At 45.2% G+C, this 20,510-nt stretch overlaps 1 long non-coding RNA gene across 1 annotated transcript in view; it reads left to right on the forward strand.

Moving 5' to 3' along the window:
- LOC308564729 overlaps positions 1-20,239 on the forward strand; it is a 42,358-nt gene extending 22,119 nt beyond the window's left edge. Inside the window, exons 2-3 of the long non-coding RNA XR_013999985.1 lie at positions 17,323-17,398; positions 19,107-20,239. This is a non-coding gene — a long non-coding RNA (uncharacterized lncRNA). The remainder of the gene's footprint in view (positions 1-17,322; positions 17,399-19,106) is intronic.
- Positions 20,240-20,510: the final 271 nt, after the last annotated feature.

Below are 20,510 nucleotides of genomic sequence, written 5' to 3' on the forward strand. Positions count from 1 at the left end.
AATCATTACAGTTGGTGTAATTCTCTCAGCTCTCACAGGGACATTGGTTGAGGAGCAGAAGAGTGAGACTCACTGCCACGTAGGTCCCAGCAGACAGCAGCTTCTCTCTGTGTCTTTGTGACTTCAGGGAGCCCCAGCGGCCTCCATGTTACCCTCTTCTCCTGGGCTCCTTAAGGCCTGGCTGCCACCTGGTGAGGCTCACTCGTCTGATTTTCTCCAGCTTCCTCTTGCTCGTGTTTGGCCAGGGCAGGGTGGGGAGGGTTTGTGTGAACACTGTGGTGGTGGGTTGGGCAGCCAAGGAGAAGGGCAGAGGTCCATGACCAGACCTGGGTTCAACTTAAACCTGCAGCTTTCTGAGGGCTGATTGGACCCAGGCTTTGTTGTGGTTGTTGGATGGAGGAGACCTGTGGGGCCTGGGAGCTGACCGGTCTCTGTACTAAACCAGCTCCTTGTATGGGGCTGGACTTTAGAAAACCAGTGTTGGGGGGTTGGGCTCATGCCCAGTTTACAAATAACTGTACAGTGTGGAGTTATGCCTTGGGAGAATGAAGGGGAAGGGCTTATTGGAGCAGAGTATGTTCCAGAATTGAAGGATCTGTACAGGATCAAACTATCTTGTCCTGTGCCTCTCAATGCCTCCAATCCTGTGTGCCACAGGCCTTGTGCTCTGTGCTCTTCCCTCTTCTCTGCCTCTCAGAATCCCTTTGTCCTTCAGGCCCAATCGTGTTCCTGTTTGGAAGACAGCCCTGTTACAGGCATAGTTTCCTCAGTTGTAGCCCCTGTGCTCTGCCCCATAGGTTTGACACACGCTTCTCTCTCCTGATATTTATGAGTCTCTCCTCCAGGCTGGAAACTCCCTGAGAGCAGAGACCATTCATTCGTTGGTTCATTCATCCACTTGTTAAACAAATATTGATTGAGACCCATTGCCTGGCAGGCCCTGCTTTGGGTGCTGGAATTCGTGCAGAGAGCCAGGCCTGAAATCCATCTCCTGACTGCTGGCCCATTGCTCTTTGTAACAGACCTACCTCCTGCTCACCTCACCCTGAGCCAGCCCCCCGGTTGTACATTAGGGAAGCAGTGCCCAAGGCTCAGAGCCTTGACAGGTGATACCCTGCAGTGTTTGTGGGCAGGTACAGGAGGCTGGGAGGCGCCTCTCTGCCACCTCTTTCTCCTTCCTAGATAATAGCAGGCAGGTAACAATAGGGACACATGCTTTCCTTTTCCGCCTCTGCAGCCTCCCATGGGGCCGCAGGGGTCAGGCTCACTGGGCCTGACTGGGGCCCTGGTAAGCCATTCCTGGCCATGTGACCCTGGGCAAGTCCTGTAAGCTGTTTAAACCATTGTGTTCTCATTTCTAAAAAGGAGATAGCAAGAGCATCTTCTCCCTGAGAAGTGATGAGAATCCTCTCTGATTCTGCACCTTCCGTAAGTGGTAGCTCCTGTTCTCCCGGCCCCACCCCCCACTCCACAGGCCCAAGGGCTGAAGTCAACTCCCATCCACTGCAAGTCCGGCTCCAACTCAGCAGACTCGGAGCTAGGAAGCCTGATTCCCTCCTCTAGTACCAAGTCCTACATAGAGTAATACCATAATGACAATAATAATAATGATAGTAATAAGGGCACTGTCTATCTTTTTGATAGTACTTACTCTGTGCCAGGCATTGTTATAAGCACTTTACATTTATTAAATCACATAACCTTCACTACAACCATATGAACTATTACCATTATCATCCCCCTTTCCTGTGTGATGAAATTAAGACAGAGAGGTTAAGAAATCCGTCCAAGATCACACAGCTAATGAGTAGCTGTCAGAAAGCAAGAGATATCCTGTACAGCTGTTGTACAGCTGGTTGCCACAGTACTTGGCCAAATGAAAAAGGTGAACCTAGGATATGTGAAATGGGACATAAAAGATGCCCAGCACACCTGGGAACCTTCTTCCAGGGGCACCCAGACACCCTGTGAGCCAGGCCTAGGCTGAGTCATCCTCCTATTGGGCCCACTAGGCTGTGCTGCCTGCGTCAGTGTCCTAGAGGAGGAAAAGGGGTGAGTGTGGTGGGAATGGGGGTGGTCCATGACCCTTCCTCAGGACACACAGGGCTTCCAGCAATTCTCCCAAATGTCCGGAGCCCATGTGGCACAATCACTTGCTGTGCTTTGAAGTAAAGAACACAGAGTTACACACGGCCCTGAAGTGAAGCATCAGGTTTTCATTTCCTCGTGGACCTTTTCTCCAATACACTGAACTCTAACCAATTCCTGATTCCTTATGACAATTCAAAATGTCATTTTCCATTCTGCCTCTGTTCTAAGGACCAGAGCAGGGCAGCCAGAGAAATGCTGGCTGAGGGGTACAACCCAGTGGGCTCTGAGCATCCAATGGGGGCAGATGGTGGCTGAAGGTGTCTATCAGTGTGAGGGAGGGAGTGCCCATCACTGGGGGTGTTAGGTGTCTGTCTCTCCAGAGGGTCCCAAGGCTGGCAGAGGTTCACTTGTGAGCTTCCTTTGGCTCTGATAGTCTGAGGCATTGTCATTCTCTTGGCCAACCTTGGAAATCTCTGGGAAGGATGACTCAGTCAGTCATTCTGAGCAGGGCAGTCAGAAGAATACAGTCCTGGTTATTCCAGTTTCCAGGAGGTATTTGGAAAAGTCTTGATCAATGAGGAAATTGATGAATGATTAGTCCCATAGAAGGGTCTTTCCTCCTTTCCGGCCTCACCCAGGGGCCTGTCACGGGGGCCTGGTTTCTTCTACACACACAGAAGGAGAGCATGTGACCCAGCAGGTTTCGATCTTCGGTTTCATCTGGGAAAAAATTAAAACCTGAAATAAAAGGAACCCATTATGTTTGCAATTGAATTTCAAAGGGCTGGTCCCCTACAATGCCCTCTTCCAACCAAATAATCTGAGCTCAGAGCTAGGAGTACTCGGAGCTGTATTGTCCCCTGCCCGCCAAATGTGTTGAGTTAGTCTTGCTGAAGTCTGCCAGCCTGGGACTTCAGCCACCTTCTTGATCACACTGAAAAATCGTCTAAGCAGTGACAGTAACAGTAAAGATTTACATTTGTTCAGAAGATTGCAATCAACAAAGTACTTCCGTGTTCATTCCCATTTCGCCCTCAGAAGGCCCCCCATGAGGGGAAAAGTGGGAAGTGTCATCCTACTATGCAAGTGCCACGAACGTGAAACTCCAAAGACAGAGAGCTTAAGGGACTTGGAGCAAAGGTACTTGGTTTCTAAGGAGCAGATCCAGAACCTAAACCTAGGTTTCTTGATTCCAAATTCACTTACAGCTACTGACTACCCTTCTTGGGGGAGACCATTTGACTTCTTACATCAGTGCAGCCCCACAGAATAAATAAACCTTATAAAAAGAGAAGAGTTTCACTTTCACAACCTTGAAAGCAAAAATGCTTCAGTGGATCATCTTAAGCTACAACTGGTCCTTGCCCCCTCCATGACTCCTCTCTCCTATCATAGCAGAAAATCCTCAGGTGGCTTCATTGTGGTTAAATCAAAGTTCATGCCTATTTTCATGAAGGAAGGCAGCCTGCACAGTGGCTGAGATCATGGGTTCCAGCCTTGCCTCCTCTTCAGCTGTGTGGCTTTGGACAAATTAGCTAACTGCCCTGAACCTCAGTTTCACATGGCCGACCTCATGGGGGTGTGATGCTGATTAAATGAGCTAAAGTATTGGAGAGCTTAGCACAGTGTTCGGCACATAATATGTGCTCACTAAGTACAGAGTGAGCATAGTTATATAAAGCAAAGATTGTAGGTCAAGCCCTAGTGCTGCCAAGATGCATTCTTGCAGCCTTGACAGAACACATGCTCCATGCCAGGTGCACTGCTCACTGGCTCCACCCAGCAACCCTAAGCGCAGGTACTATTATGCCCATTTTATATACAAGGAAATGAGGCTTACTTGCCAGCTACTGTCTTTCATACATGTCAGAGCTGGGATTTAAATTCAACTGTCTGACTTTTTCCAATGTTCTACTGTACCATAGGAGGTCACCAGTGCATAGAGATTGCAAAGTGTGTGTTATTGATTAGGAGCTGTTAAGGAGCTCTCGAATTGGGGTGTCCAGGGACTGGACCTCTAGTGCTGTGGCTGTCTTGCACTTGCTGTGCAACTTTGAGCCAGTTGCATCACCTCTCTGGGCCTCACTGGTTTTATTGCAAACCAAAGCGACTGGACAGATTGTCTCAAAAATCCTTTCTAGCTATGGCCTGATGCGATGCTCCTCAGATTTCAAAGAGACTCCAGTACACAGTCTTTGAATGAAGGAAACATAACAGTGGCCCCTGAAATCTCAAATCAGTTTTGCTGTTTGAACCCTTGTGTTTCTGGGCAAATTCAGAATCTGCCAGAGGAAAAACTCTCTAATTATCCTACAGGGCCTAGCCCAGCTAGTAATTACCCCTATTATTTTTAATTGTATTTTACAAGTTGCCTTTCATCCAAGATCTCAAAGGGTTTCTGAAACATTCATTAGTGGATCCCCACCCCCTCCTGTGTGGATATGAAAGACAGAGACTGATTTTAATGTCAGAAAGAAGAGGTGAATGTGGGGGGAGGAGTAGGGTACTGAGATCCTGGGAGTAATTTCACCTCTGAGTTCAAAGGAGAGAAGGGCAGACATATTCTGGGGAAATGCTTACCTTCAGAAGAAGTTCAAGTGAAGAGCAGATGGATCAGGAAATGTTCCTCATTTAAAAAAAATCAACTTCTGTCTGTAAGTGCCTAGGAGAGGGCTATTCAGTTTGGCTTGCTTGGTTTCACTTTAGGTTTATCCATCAGTTGTCCTTTGAGCTGGTGTCCAGCACACAGGACTGTGCTAGGCTATGTGAAGGATATAAGGGAAGCAAGGGTTTCAGCGCATACCCTCCGCAGATTTGGGCACATTGGTATAAGCACAGGCACCTCCCAGGAGAGCCCTGATGGCTGCCTTAAACGAATGGCTGAAGTCAAAGCTAAGGTGCTCCAGCTTGTGGTCTGTGTCTGCCCCAACATCTCCCTGGCAGTAGGTGGAGAGAGAGGGTGAGTTTGGGTCCATGTGCTAAGTCCAGGGACATGATTGACAAATGACATAGAAGGACCATTTTGAGTTGATAATCATGAGGGCTATTCCTTTCCTTTCCTCCCCACTCCCATGAATCATAACCAAGCCACTTGAGGAACTCGTACCAAGTTCCTTTCATTCCTGTTCCAATGAATGAGTAGAAGGGATCACTACAGAGCATGAGAAGCTTCTGTCCCAGGGTTGGGTGAGGGACCAACATCTTTCCTGCTGGTCTGTGAGCTCCTGAAGGACATGACTGTACCTGCCTCTTCACCACCTTCCCCAGCACATGATCTGGGTGGGCACAGAGTGGTGGATGCTCCGAAGATATTTGTTGACTAAAGGAGCATATCCCAAGCTGCCACTCTGTTTTTGGCCTTGCAAGATGGTCTGATACAAGCTGGAGAAGGATCCTTTTTTCTCCTCAGCTTGGAAATGGCTAGACCCAAAGGGCAGCCAGGGCCACACAGCTCCATTGACTTCAGAAACCAAAGATGGAAGTCACTGTTAAGCTGAGGGTGAGGGTACCAATGCTGTGGTGACCGAGGAACTCAGGATGAGATGATGTGGGAAGCAAGGAACATGGTGTGAGGCAGCAGAGAGGAGGACTATCCTGGCTATTGGGACATGGGGGTCCGTTAAAGTAGAAGGTTGGGATCTATGGGGGTAAGGCTTCCAACCATTTCAATGATGGGGCCTCCAAGCACCCTTGACTGGTATTCTCCATACTTGATCTCAGCCAGAAGGCCAAGAAACAATTGACTGATACTCTCAAGATGAGAGAAGGCTGAGGCATGGCTTTACCAACAAGGAACAGGTAGTTTATTTTGGAGATGAGACTTACACACAAAGCAATTAGAAAACAACACGAGATTTGTCACTAACTACATTGGGAGTTTCCTATGTAGAGGGTCTTATTTATTGTAGTATTTCTTTTTGGGTCTTACAAGAGTCTAGGCACTTCTTCTGCTCCAGCTATACTTGATGACTAGTCATCAAATGGGTGACATGAAAAGTTAAGTAGCATAGGTCAGAAAAGGGAGGAACTTGGAGGCCAAGATATTGGGGAGGGCTTCAAAAAGAAGGGGGGGGCATGGTGGTTGCTAATAAATGACCAGTGAAAATAATAACCCCACCTTGTCAAAGGGTTTTCACATGACAAGAAGCCTATGCAGTGAGGACAGTCGGGGGGGGGGGGGAAACAGAGGTCCAAGTGGCAAAGAGACTGCCTTAGGGTTACTCAGAGAGAGGACAGCTGAGGTTTTTGCCTGCCCAGCATCCATTCCCTTCTCCTCCGGGAATGCCTCCCTGTCCTCACTCTCCATAGGCTTCATTGGAGCTGACATCACCTCTAAACTCTGTAGGAGGATCCAGCCAATCAGCGTGCTGAACCCTCCTGGCCATAAGATTTGTACAGGGATGGGCACATGACCCAACCTGGGCCAATGGGAACCTTCTTGAGGACTTTTTCTAGAACTCCTGGGGGAAAAGCACTTTTTCCTTTGGGGTTGCAAAGCTAGATGAATGTAAGCCTGGAGCTGCTGGTTGTGAACCTGACCACTGGGTAGGGGAAAGACTGTCTAAAGATGAAGCTAACACAGAAGAAACCAGAGGTGCAAGATAAGAAGGGACTTTTGTAAACTCCTGATCAATTTTTAAATATATAAGTCAGTACATTTTTTATTCCCTCTTAAGCCATTTAGATTTAGGTTTCTGTCACTTGTAACTGAAAATATCCTGGCTCATATGTCCAGCTCCTAAGTGATATTGTGAACCAGGTCCTGGGTCTCCTAATCCATCCATCCATCCATCCATCCATCCATCCATCCATCCATCCATCCATCCATCCATCCATCCAATACACATACATTTAATGTAGATAGCAGTTGCACAATGCACATTTTTGAATGAATTAGTGAATGGCTAATTTGTCATGACATTTAATGACAAAGATACATACACCTTTAATCCCAGTGGAGATAGGCCAACAAAGGGCAAAGTTCTAAACTCAGAACTTGGAACTCAGTCAAAAACTAGTCCCCCAAGGTAATATTGGGTTTCATCAGTGTCATCAGCCCACAGCCAGACATGATCCATCCTTTGCCAAACATGACTTGGTCATGCTGGTGCCACAGCCCAAATGGGAGGGTTTACAATGTCAGTGACAAGCATGTGGGTTTTCCTGTTGGAGCAGATGCCAGTACTGTGAGCTCTGTGGTGACATGAGTGTGAATTGCCAAGGTGGACTTATTTGCTTTACCCTTATGGGACCTGTTTTGTCCCTTGTTCTGTGGTAACCACATTAAGTGCAGACCTGCCTAAGAACCACAGAGGCAAGTCCCAGCTCTTTCAGGATGACTTTGTAACATGTGAGAGTTAGAGCACGTAGAAGTAAATCAATCACCTACCTCAAAATTGTGTTTGTCCAGTGAAAACTATGACTCACAGAGCAGAAGGGATGTATGTGTCTTAGGGCACACAGAGAATTATAAGACCCAGACTCCTGACTTCCAATATGGTACTTCTCCTACTATGCCACTCTCCTCCTTGGGCCACATTCCAAAACAGGTGGAGTCTGGCTCACTTCCTCTTTCATCAGTTACTGGTATTGGTAGGTGATGGAATGCTGTGGGCACTAGACTATATTTCAGAGATGTTCTTTACATTGACTGCCATCATTTGCTTGTGGGCCTCATGGCACAATAAGGGTGGATGGACACAAGGGGAGGGAATCTTAAAGCCCAACCCCGTCTACAGCACATGCTGATACAGTTGTAAGATTTGCTGTGGCAAAAAGTGGGGGGAAAAGAGCTGTGCTCTTGGTCCCCCCTCTTTCTCCTCACTCCTCCAGGATGTAAATCCATCAACTCCCCTCTCCACATTGTGAGTTTGGGAGCCTAACAAATAGAGAGCTGGATCTAACAAATACATTCTTGTTAGAGAATATCCAGAGAGGACTTCTCTAGTGAAGTATAAAGGCATTGGGAGGCAACAGAGTATTTGGAGTTTTCTGAGATAGAAATGCATTTCACAGAGTTCTTTCTGCAACCAAAGACCCATCTTTGGAAGCTATGTTTTCCTTCAAATACTCCATCAAAAGGCCATATAGTAGAGATCCTAGAATTGGGGTTTTTATATAGAAAGGAAGAAAAGCAATATTTACTGAACACTTAATATGAGCCATAAAATTAAGGCCCAGAAGCTAAGTGACTCACATCAATTTTGAAGCAAAACCAGGAGTGAAACTCAGATTTCCTGTCCTTAGTTTATTGGTCTTTCCATGAGGCCAAGAGCCATAAACTGACTGCCTAAGCTGGAATGCTGGGCTATCACCTGCCCAGGGCAGAGAGGGAAATGACTGGCTGGAAGCCTCTGAGTGTGGGAGCCCCCTCCAAACCACTGTGCGCCCTCTTCTTTACCCCAAGACAGAGCCAGCCTCCTGGCACAGGACTCTGTGCTTAGAAGGGCCCTGTATTTGGTTTAATGTCATCATCCTGAAATTATTAATAATATGTGAACAAGGGACCCACAAATTATGTACTCAGTTCTGCTCCCAGATTACGACTCTTGTTGCTACTCAAAGCATGTCCCAGGTCACTCATTTGAATAGTTCACTCTTCTCCCTGTCCTTACACCCCTAGAAAGTGATATTGGGAAGATCACCTAAAGGTGAGCTGGAACTGAGCCAGCAGGTGCTTTTCTGGATTCCCCGGACCACTTCCTGGAAGGGCCTTATCATCCCCGGATATCATGGAGCTGTGTCCTCCTGGGTCACCACAGAGTGTAGGATTCATCTATTCATCTATTCAGACCCAGAAACCAAACCACCCACCGCTTGAATCATCTCCTTTTCTGGTTCAAAAGCGCTTGGTGCTCCCTGCCTGGAGGAGAGTTCTGCCTCTATAGCTGGCATCCCAATATGTTCCAACCTACCCTTGCCGCATGTCCTCTCAATGTTCACATATGTAGAGTCTCTGCTCTCACCACAGTATCTTCTTTCCATTGCTGTGCTCACCTTAGATACTCTGCCTCTTCCATCTTAGTGCATGACCTTATGCTTCTCACCAGCTGACATCCCCCCGCCGAGCTGCAACCCCATCTCCTCTGTAAAGGGCCTTCTCTAACCGCCCATTTTCTCTCCTAAAAGTGCTGCATGGTTCCTGAAGATAGAGTCAGTTCCCATCTCTGTTTTCCTCACACACCATACACCCCAGAGCAGTCAGTGAATAGTTGCTGGTGTCTTGATTCTCAGCAGAAAAAAGTCAGGAAATCCATTTCCAGCTGAGGCTGGGTCATGTGCTCCCAGACCCAGCTTGCGTACTGATGGAGGTGAGTCAGTGAGGGACTTGTCAAACCCGTTTCCCCAGCTGAGGCTCTGGGCCCAGTCCTCTCCCCAATGCACAGGGCAACCACAGATCTCACTGGGGGATGTTGGCTCAAATATTCAGGGAAAGGAGGTAACTTCCTCAATAAGGGCAGGATTATGGGTGTGTGTGTGTGTGTGTGCTTGGGGTAGAAAGTCCAGGCTCCAGAAAGGAAGGCTTACTGTTCTCTGGCTGAACAGACTCAATCCAGGTTTTGGGCACCACATGATTAAATTGAAGACAAGACGTAGAGGAAGGGTTGGGAACCTAAGACACACCCTTTCCTACCCTTAAATGATATGGTATCATGTGCAACAGGGATTTCCTATGTTCACTTCCTGCTTCAAACAGAAATTCTAGGTTGTGATGCAAGGGGCAGCAGGGGTCTTCTCAGGGATGCCAAACAGGAGGTGATTATAGTAACCAGGTGTAAGTTGGAGAAAAGAGCGCCTGAGAGAACTCAACCCATCTCTTTAAAATGGTCAAAGAGCTGCCATGAACTAGCAGAGGTGGACTAGTTCTGTGTGGCCCCTTAGGGCCAAAGTTGAACCAAGGCAAGGCAGTTACAGGGAAGCAGAGATCTGCTCAAGTAGGACTGTCAAGCATGGAAGGGTCGGAAGAGGGAAGGAATAAGCTAGCTCTTCCTCTGTAGGAGTGTTCATGCAATGGTTCCAACCATACCTGATCCCTCAGCTCACTTCTGTTTCTCTGCATATCTCTGTCCCATTTCTCAAAGTGACCTCAAAACCTCATCTTCTCCCCTTAAGTCTCAGGTCCTATTCCAATGCAAATGCATCAACCATTCTCCACTGTCCCCATTCTGGTCCCATCATCTCTTGCAACAATCTCCTAACCAATACCCTAGCCAGTCACTTAGATTCCCACCAATCTGTCTCCATGTTGCCAGAGAGATTTCTAAACTACAAATGTGGATCTGTTAAACTCCTGCTCAGAGCCCTCCAGTGGATTCCTGGTGTCTTCATGAAATGGCTGAATTCCCTGGCCATGACTTTCTTTTGGCCATAAGTTCCACAGTGACTTTCAAGGCCCTTCATGGTCTGACCTGGGCAGCCTCATCCATTGCTCTTTCCCTTTGGACATTACATACCAGCAATACTGGATGCTTTAGATCCACACCCTACTACATGCACTCCCACCTCTGGGCCTTTGCCCATGCTCTCTCCACTCTGGAAAACTCTTCTTTCTTATTATAATTCCCACCCACTCCACTCTGCCTGCCTTTCTGCTAGTCATCTGTTAGGTCTCAAGTTCAGTGTCACTTCTTCCAGGAAACATTGCCAGGCTCCCCAAGTCTGGGTTAGATGTCCTTGCCATATATCCCCTTAGCATCCCATCACCAGCTTTTGGCAAACAGTGTTGTGTGTCTATATAATTATCTGTACTTCACCCCTCTCCCTCCACCAGAGGGCAGGGGCATCTGTTTTGTTCACTGCATCGTTCATTGCCTAGTTCCTGACACACAGTAACTGCTCAATATATGTTTGTTGAATGAAAGATTGTTCTTTGCAAAGAGGCTGTAGAAGGGATTCCTGGTTTGGGCCCTTGTCACCTATGAGACCGTGTTTCTATAAGACACACCCTTTCCTACCCTTAAATGATATGGTATCATGTGCAACAGGAATTTCCTATGTTCACTTCCTGCTTCAAACAGAAATTCACTCTAGGCTGTGATGCAAGGGGCAGCAGGAGTCTCCTCGGGGATCCAGTATGAACAGTACTTAGTTGCACAATGTGACTGCAGAAAGAAGACTCACTGATGAAATGTTTGGTTTCCATAGCATCAAGCTTATTCTAGATACACATGTAAGGGTGATTACTTTTCTGCAAGCGACTGTTCAGACATTCCACTTCCCCGAGTATTATCTTACCTCTGTGACTCCTGTAGAACCTGGTGCTCATCTCTCATGTGGCAGAAACAAATGGACAGGACATTAATAGCCAATAAAACGAACCTTGACCTATACACCTCACACCTTATCAGAAAATAAACTCAAAATGGATCCGAGATCTAAGTGTAAAACGTAAAACCACAAAATGCGTAGAAGAGAACATGGGAGAAAACCTTCATGATCTAAAATTAGGAGAAGCGTTCTTAGACATGGCACCAAAATCACAGCCCATAAAAGAAAAAAAGTAATTGGATTTCATTAAATGAAAAGTTTTGCTCTATGAAAGACTTGGTTAAGAGAATAAAATGATAAAAATGGACTAGAAAAAAGATTTGTAAATTACTTATCTTAAATAAGAGTTGTTTTCAGAATTAAGAACCCTCTAAACTCAACAATGAAACAATCCAATTAGAAAATGAGCAGAAGACTTAAACACATCACTGAAGAAGATATGCTGATGGCAAATAAACTCTTGAAAAAGATGTTCAGCATCACTGGTTATCAGGGAAATGCAAACTAACCACAATGAGATACTACCATACACCTATTAAAATGGCTAAAATGAAAAAAATATTGATAAAACAAATGCTGGCAAGGATTTGGAGAAACTGGGTCTTTCATATATTCTTGGCGTGTAAAATGGTACAGCCGCTCTGGACCTGTCTGGCAATTTCTTAAAAAGGTAAACATATATGCCGTATGACTCATGAATCGCAATCCTGGGCATTTATTTCAGAGAAGTGAAAACTTAAGTTCGCATAAAATCTTCACGGCACATTTTTTCCACACAAACTTATTTCACACAAAATGTTCACAGCACATGGTTCACCAAAAATGTCCTGTACACAAGTGTTTCATAGCAGCTTTATTTGTAGTAGTCCCAAGGTGGAAACAACCTAAGTGTCCTTCAGTGGGTTAGAATTAAACAAACTGTGGCACATCCATGCCACAGAACACTATCCAGAAACAAAAAGGAATGAATCATTGATACATGCAACAACTTGCATGTGCCTGAAGGGCATTAGGCTAAGTGGAAAAAGCGAATCTTAAAAGGTGAGATACTGTGTGATTTCATTTATAAAACATTTTCAAATTGACAAAATTATAGAGAAGGAGAAGAGAGAATGTGGCTGCCAGGGCACAGGCGGGGAGGAGGGATATGACTCTAAGGGGGTAGCGCTGGGCAGCTGCTCTGTGGAGATGGGCAGCTGTGTCCTGACTGTGGCCGTGGTTATGCGCATCTACACGTATGAACACAAGCAAAACCAGTGAGCGCATGTGCAGGGACGGACCAAACTGCGCTGGGCCGATCCGCCGGTGACGTACTATAGGCATGTAAAATGTCACCACTGCAGGTCGCTGGGCGATGGGTACACGGGATCTCTCTATACTATTTTTGTAACTTCTTAAATTGGCTATTCATTATTTCAGGATAAAAAATTAAAAAGAACAGACTGGGAAGGAGGAGGTGAAGAAACCTCATGCTTATTAAACATCTAGTTTGTGCTAGGTGCCCTTAGCTTGCTCATTAAGTCAATGCATTTATTGAATGCCTCTGTATACCAAGCACTGTGCCTGAGAATAGGAAAGTAGACCAATGGTTACTGCCTCTGTGATACTTACAGTTTAGCTCAAAAAGGTTAAGTAACTTGCTCAAAATCACATACTAGGAAGCGATGAAACTGGATTCAATCCTGTGGCTCCTGACCTCAAAAAGAACATTGCCTTTAGAATTTTTTATAATTTTTAAAAATATATCTCTATTGATTTCAGAGAGAGGAAAGGAGAGGGAGAGAGAGAGAAACATCAATGATGAGAGAGTCATTGATCAGCTGTCTCCTGCACGCCCCTGACTGGGGACCGAGCCCGCTACCCGGGCGTGTGCCCTGACCGGAATCGAACCCCAATCGCCTGGATCCTGGGTCGATGCTCAGCCGCTGAGCCATGCCTGGCCTGGCTCTAGAATTTTTTAAGTGCCATGTGGCCATCATATGTTTATGCTATTGGTTTTTTCACTTAAAACTATCTGCAAAGCAATTATATTGGAAGGTGATTATTTATTAAATCTCTAGAGGAGGTTTTTGCTCTGTCAGAGGACTTGCTACAGGCTTTTATAATTTTAAAAAGTATTGAGTTATTGAGAAATCAGTGTCTCATCCTTTTTGTTGTTATGGACTCAATAACAAACAGAAAAAGAAAGTAAAAACAAGAGAAAAGAAGGTAAATTTTCCCTTTCTCCTCCCAGAAAGTCCATTCAGGTATTCAGTTATAAGCTCTGCTGAGGTGGATGGTTGTGGGGAGGTGACAGCTTCTCTGTTTTAGCTCCAGGATGGGGGAGTAAGGTAGATGGGTCCATAAAAGAGGAGTTAGAGTCTTTAAAGGTGCAAAAGCCTAGCCTGGGGGAGCTTGGATGACAGGACTGGGATAACGGAGGACAGAGAAGCCCCAGCACCCACCTCTTCCCTCTCCCCTGGAGGTAGCAGGAATTCCGAAGGGGGAGGAGAGCTATGGAGCTGCGTGATGGACTAAGCACAAAGCACCATGGCCTTGGAGCCACATGAAGGCCCAGCAGCCAAGAGCACCTGAGATGGCATGATCACCACCAGTGGAGCCGCCACCCAGAAATGGATGACACACTGGCGTGGCCATCAGCATCTGCCTGGCTGCCTGAGGACCTAGGTCCCTCCTAAGAATTTCTGGACCATGCAAGGTCCAAATCCATGTGCAATTATGAGGGACAGCAGCAACCCTCAAAATGACCACGATGGTATCTCCTGACTCTGCGAACAAGGCAGGTGAGGGCTGAGCAAGATTTGCGTTGATTTAGAAAAATGTGAAAAATGCTGTGCTGCTTCTATTTGAGTCTTGAGGGTCACACTGATGTGTGTGTGTAAATATGAGAGAGAGAGAAGAGAGACTGCTCTTCATGCATTTAACTTCACAATTGCTTTACATGTCACCTTGTGGGGACATGCTGACTGAATTTTAGCACAAGTACCCTCCTGCCCTCTATTTTAAATTGGTTACAAAAATCTGTGTTAAAGAACTCATATGTGGTAGAGTGAGGTGGTGAATCCAGGTCCAGCTGACTCCAAAGCCCATCACTCGGCATTAGAATGAGGTCAATTCACCAAAAACCACCTGCAATGGGATTGATTGCCCTTGGGACTCTAATCTCAGAGAGATGCCTGCCATTGCTCTCAACAGCAAACTGGAAGGGAAGGTGGAATCCAGCCACATCTCTGCTCCTTTTTCAGTCCCCATACTCCAGCCTGACCGATGATGACTCTGTTCCTTAAGCTGAGTCCCTGTGCCAGTCACAGCTAGACTGTGCACAATGATCGCCGTTTGCTTTCATAAGGGACCCCGCCTTGACTACTCATTCCAAGAAGAGCTCCAAGTTTTCACAATTTGAGCTGCCACAAATTCCATCTCCCCAGAACACCCTTGCATAATTCATAATCCCATTTCCAGAGGCAGGACTTCAACCTGTCAGGGTTTTTTTCCCCTGTCTGATTGCCCTAGGCTTTCCAGCAGCGAAGCAGAGAGTACTGTAGAAAGGCACTGGAAGAAAAACAGATTTTTGTTTCCTTTTTTTTTTAATGTAAGTCTTTGAACAACTTTATTATAATTTTAGATTAGTTATTACGGTCAAAAGTTAATTTTCAACAGATATTTCTATAAATCAAGAATGAATACTTTTTTACAAATTTCTATGGAAAGAATTATACTTATAAAAAATAAAGACTGGTTTTATTTATACAAGTTGAGCCTGCCTTCCTGCAAGGCGACCTCCATCAGCACATGACTTTAGCAACTCACTGTAACCACTGTGAATGAAAGTAGCCCCAGAAGCTCAGAACTGTTCCCCTTTGCTTTGCGTGCCCATTCCCATCTGCCTCACTCGTGGTCCCCTTCACCTGTATCACCTGGGAATGCTCATCTCTCCTCTCCAAGACGTGCTCTGCAGAATCCCTGCCCCCTTCCCATGGCAATTGCTTGTGTTGAGATGTCTGAATGCTGATATCACCTGACCCTTAGGATGGGGTGGAACCAAGGAGCCAACCTCATCATCACTATTAGGATTTATAAAAACATAACCCAAACAGTTGCGGTCATCAGGGGAAGACACACAGGCATCTTACAATCATCAGCATATCATTTTCTTAATCCTGAAGTTTCTGTTTTCCTTTCCAAAAATGATGCTGACTTTGTGGTATTTTCTGATTATAAAAGTAACAGACACTCTTATTTTCCAAAGTGTAGAAAGGTACAAAGAAGTAAAAATCAACAAGAATCTCACCATCAGTATATCCTTTCTTTTCCTAGACATATGTAGCAGAAGTCTTTTTATGTGATAGTATTAGAACCAGCATTTAGTGGGTTAAGCAAAACAAAACAAAAAAAAGAAGTTGAAATAAAGAATAACAATAATAAATACATATTTTAAATCTTCAATTTTGACTTAAAATATATCAGTGTTTTGATATAGCCTTTCTGTCACTGTGCCCTGTGGAAGGGAGTTCACCTTTGTCTTTCTTATAGAGACACTATAACATTGTGTCTCTAAATTCTTGTTTTGGCTTCTTTGAAGAAGAAAGAAACTAAAAAATGTTTGTGAAGCAGTCTGAGAGCAGAATCTTGAATTTTTATGAATCTATGTTACCTATTCCCAATATAATAGCACTTAAAAAAACCCTAAGAATTTCACTTAGTTTTTTTAGGTAGCTTTTTTTCTGTTTTCACTCATTTATTTTCAATGTGTAGAATATTTAACTATGAAATTACAATAACAAGGATACTTGAATAAAGAGGTTAGAGAACGACATAACTGAATCCTGCTACGTATATGAGCTATCTGCTGGGAGCAGAAGTGGATGGGTGCAAAGGCCCCCAGCCCTCCATCCAGAATCTTCAGTGGCTCGAGCATTAGCTTGGGAGGTTTCCTGGGTGGAAGCGGAGTCTGACTCAGCTGGTGAGTCAGCTAAGTGGCTGGGTGTCAATTAGGAGAGTTCACATTGTATAGAAATACACACAGACACAATATATTTACAAAAGATGAGATCATACTATACATATGGCCTATTTTTTGGTTTATCTTGTTTATTTACATAACAGTAACTATAGACAGACATCATCACTTTGATTGCATGGTGTTGTATTGTATAGATACCTCGTTTTTACCTAATCTCTTACTAAAACCTTTTAGACTTTGTTTTTCTTTTTTTGCACTTGGTTGCATTTTTATACACTTGTTTGATTATTTCCTCAAGACAAAGTTGTTGTAGAAATTGCTGAATCAAAGCATACCCGTATTATTAAGATTTTAGATACACGTTGCTACCAACTCTCCAGAAAATGTGTGCCAACTTATATATCTTCAGTAATGTAACCCCCCAATTTTCCTATTGGCCCCACAGCTGCTCCCTCCTCCCCAGGCTCCTGGTGAGCAATAAGGACTCTCAGGAGCAAAAGGTTTGAAAGGTGAGATGTGGCTTCCCCATAGAGATACCAGGTGAGCTGAACAGTGGTACCAAAGTGGTAAATCCATTAGACACAGAAAATGCTGAAAGGAAGGGAAGAGGGGAGTGGGGCCGCCTCTTCCTTTCTGGTGGTCTCGGGGCAGCACGGTGTGGCAGAGAGGGCCAAGGATGAGATCCCAGAGACCTGGACATGATAGACAGCTCTGTCACTTACAGGCTCTGTGACCTTCAGGCAAGTCAGTTCACCTCTCTGAGCCCCGATTCCTCATCTATAAAACAGCATTATCATCTCAGTCTGCTTCGCATCACAATCAGCTAGACAAGCTGCAGGCTGGCTCTCAGCAGGGAATTGCTGCGTCAGCACGAAAGGAGCTGACCTTGGACTTCCATGCTTATAACCTGGGTCTTGTTAACTTCCAAGAACAAGCCCTTGCTTGCTGCCACAGTTGGGGTACTTGATAACCACCTTGCCCATATTCTCAATTCCTTTCAGGCTGGGTTCAGAAGCAGCTGAAGACTCGAGTGGAGGGTGAGAGAAACAGAAAGATAGATGCTCCCTGAATACAAAGGTACAGTGTTGACGTGATGGTTGTTAAAAATGTGATGGGAAGACATTGAAGGAAACTGTGTGAAACTGCACAGAGGGTGGAGCCTTTTAAAACTGCTTCTTCCTCCACAAGACTGTGCAGCCTCAGTTTACACTCATGCCCTGGAAGCAAGCTGACTCTGCTGCATCAGTAATGGTCCCCAACAAGCCCGCAACCCCAATTCCACCTATCCTCTTTGGTCCCTGACCCTCAGGCACTTGGCAGGGGTGGGAGTCATCTTCCTTATCTCTCAATAATCCAGAAGTCTGGGGAGAAGTCCCTGCCCCCTTTCTGCCTGCCCAGCTCTCTCTAGTGTCCTTTAACTCACCAGCACAGGTGCCACCACTCCTATTTTGTGCTCAGACACTAGGAAATGGTACAGAGTAAAAGCTCAGTGCTATAGGAAGAAAATGGCCCTCCAAAAGATATCCATGTCTCATTCCCTGGAATCTGTGAATGTTACCTTTTATGGCAAAAGGGGTGGATCTTTTCAGATGTGATTAAGTTAAGGATCTTGAGGTGGGGAAATTATTCTGGATTATCTGACTAGGCCCTAAATGCAATCATGTGTATACTTATAAGAGGGAGGCAGAGAGAGATTTTATACATACAGAGAAGGAGGTGGTACAAAGATAAAGGAGAGATTTGGAGATGTGTCCACAAGCCAAGGGATGCTGGTGGTCACCAGAAGTTGGAAGTGAAAAGGAATGAATTCTTTCCTAAAGCCTCTGGGGGGAGTGCAGCCTTGCCAACACCTTGATTTCAGCCCAGTAATACTGGTTTTGGATTTCTGACCTCCAGAACTATGAGAATAAATTTCTGTTGTTTTAAGCCAACAAGTTTGTGTTAATTTGTTATAGAAGCTACAGGAAAACAATACCCTCAGGAAGTATTAATTTTCCTTCTCTTCACAATCTTTCTGAGAAAAGATTGTGTATTTTCTCTGGAAAATACACATGCATATGCATATATAACAAATAACACATATTTCCATATATATTATTTCATTGCCAGTAAGAAAGATCTCCATTATGAGTAGAAATGTTTAAAACAGAATCTAATGCCTCTGAAGACCATGCTTAGATGCTTACTATACAAGGATGTTTATTCTACATGGATGCTAATTAAGAATTAATCAGTCTGCTTAATTTCCTAGCAGAACAGTTATTTGTCTCATGTTTTCTTCAGCCCATCTTCAGTAGCGCATGGATGGAATAATAGCATTTTGAACAAACATGACCCTTCCCTTCTAAGGATATGTTTGCCTCTACATTCTGTTTCTTGTTGTTGTTTTTTGAAGGTGTTAGGGCTGCAGTTTTTCCTCTTTTGGGAAGAAGCTGATAAAGAAGGAGTTCAGGCTGCCATAAAATTAGTACACAGGCGGAATTAGTATCCAAGGCCAGCAACCTGGAAGCAATAAATCATGTCATCTCAGCGCACTGCTCATGGAGCCTAAATTAGAAAAAGAATCCATTATGAGAAATGAAATTCTTAATAATGAAATCTTATTTATGGATAGATGTGCATTGGGGCGGTTATGAAATATGACTTGGGAGAGGTTTGGAATGTTAATATCTGAGGATTCAGAAGACGGCTGTCATAGATAATCACAATGCAAATATTAAACTGTGAGTCACCATGCTGCTTTTTTTTTTTTTTTTTTTAAATATTCTACACATGCCACACTCAGGAGAAAACACCTACTGCCAGGAGATGCAGAAGACGTGGAACAATCAGAGATATTGGCAAAAGGTTTTCACCAGGCTGGACATCCCTGGTGGCCAGTAGTTCTGGGTGCTCTGTTGAGCTGAAGGCATTAAACCCAGCCCCTCTCCATCCCATTTCACAGATGAGGAGCCTGAGGCCTAGAGAACCTAAGTTCAGTGGTCTAGAGTGAGTGAATATGTGGTAGAAACCTTACTCCTAGGCCTCTGCCCCTTCTCATTGGCCATACTTGGCTCCCAGGACACTTACAGCTTACCTTGTCAAAGCCAGTGCCTCCCTCCAGCCTTCCTTATGCACTTGCTGAATCAAGGTAATCTTTAACAGGCATTTATTGGGAGGGATTAAGAACCTCGCCATTTCATACTTGACTGGGTAAGAAAAAAAGGACTGTTTAGAATGTGTTGATCTGGCTTATTAGGCCCTCTACCAATTACCCTTGGGAATCAAGGTCAAGTCGTTTGGGGACACCAGAAGAGCTGGGAACGGGCAGGACTTCAGTAGCCCTTCAGTTAAGCCTTGGCTTAACTAAACCGTGGCCTGACATCACCTCTAATCACTGCTGTCTTTATATACAGAAACCCTAAGGAATCCCACTGGAGCTGATGCATCATACACCTTCACTCCCACCCACCACCACCAAACTCCTCCCTCCTGAGCAAATGCAACCTTTCATTCAGCAAGGGGGTGGGTATCCTGTTTTTGAGACTGGGTAACTTATTTGAGTAGCTGCAAAGTCCTGAAAAAGAATTGATGACTGCTTCCTCAGCAGTCTGTGACTGTGACAAGCCCGATGAAACCGGTATAGCCCATGAAATCCACACCATGGGTACAGAGGAGCCGTGAAGGAAGGCTCTCCTGTAGTCAGATCAGCTGTTGAGGCCTCTCTCAGCAAGTGTCCAACATACTGTCCACTGTCCTCTCTGCACTTTGGGCCTTGGCGGTAGACCTGGTGAGGATGGTTATTTATAGCAGAGGGTCTCTATCCTGTAACAGCTCCAGACTCCCCAACACATGGTCAAACAGTAGATAAAGAATAAACAGTATTAGTAACATTTATTTGTTGATTGATTCATTCAATCAAACCTTTTGGAAATTCTCCTCTCCCCTGGCTTTGTGTTTTCACACAGAGGGGGGTTGGAGTAACGCTTCTGGCTTCTCTCTACTCCTCCCTCTCCATTTTCCTCCCCCATCCCAAACGGAGGAGGAGCAACTTACCTAACAAGAGAGTTTGGGAGCCAAGCTCAGCCTCCTGTTCTTCCCTTTGGGATCCGCCTGCCTGTAGGGAGCACCCCTTCTGCCCTGATCCAGGTGCCCAGACACTCCAATGCTTGCAGTGTCCAGGACCACCAGGACTTGTGAGTGGGTAAGT

Source organism: Miniopterus schreibersii (assembly GCF_964146895.1).
Source record: "Miniopterus schreibersii genome assembly, chromosome: 12".
Lineage (NCBI taxonomy): Eukaryota > Metazoa > Chordata > Mammalia > Chiroptera > Miniopteridae > Miniopterus > Miniopterus schreibersii.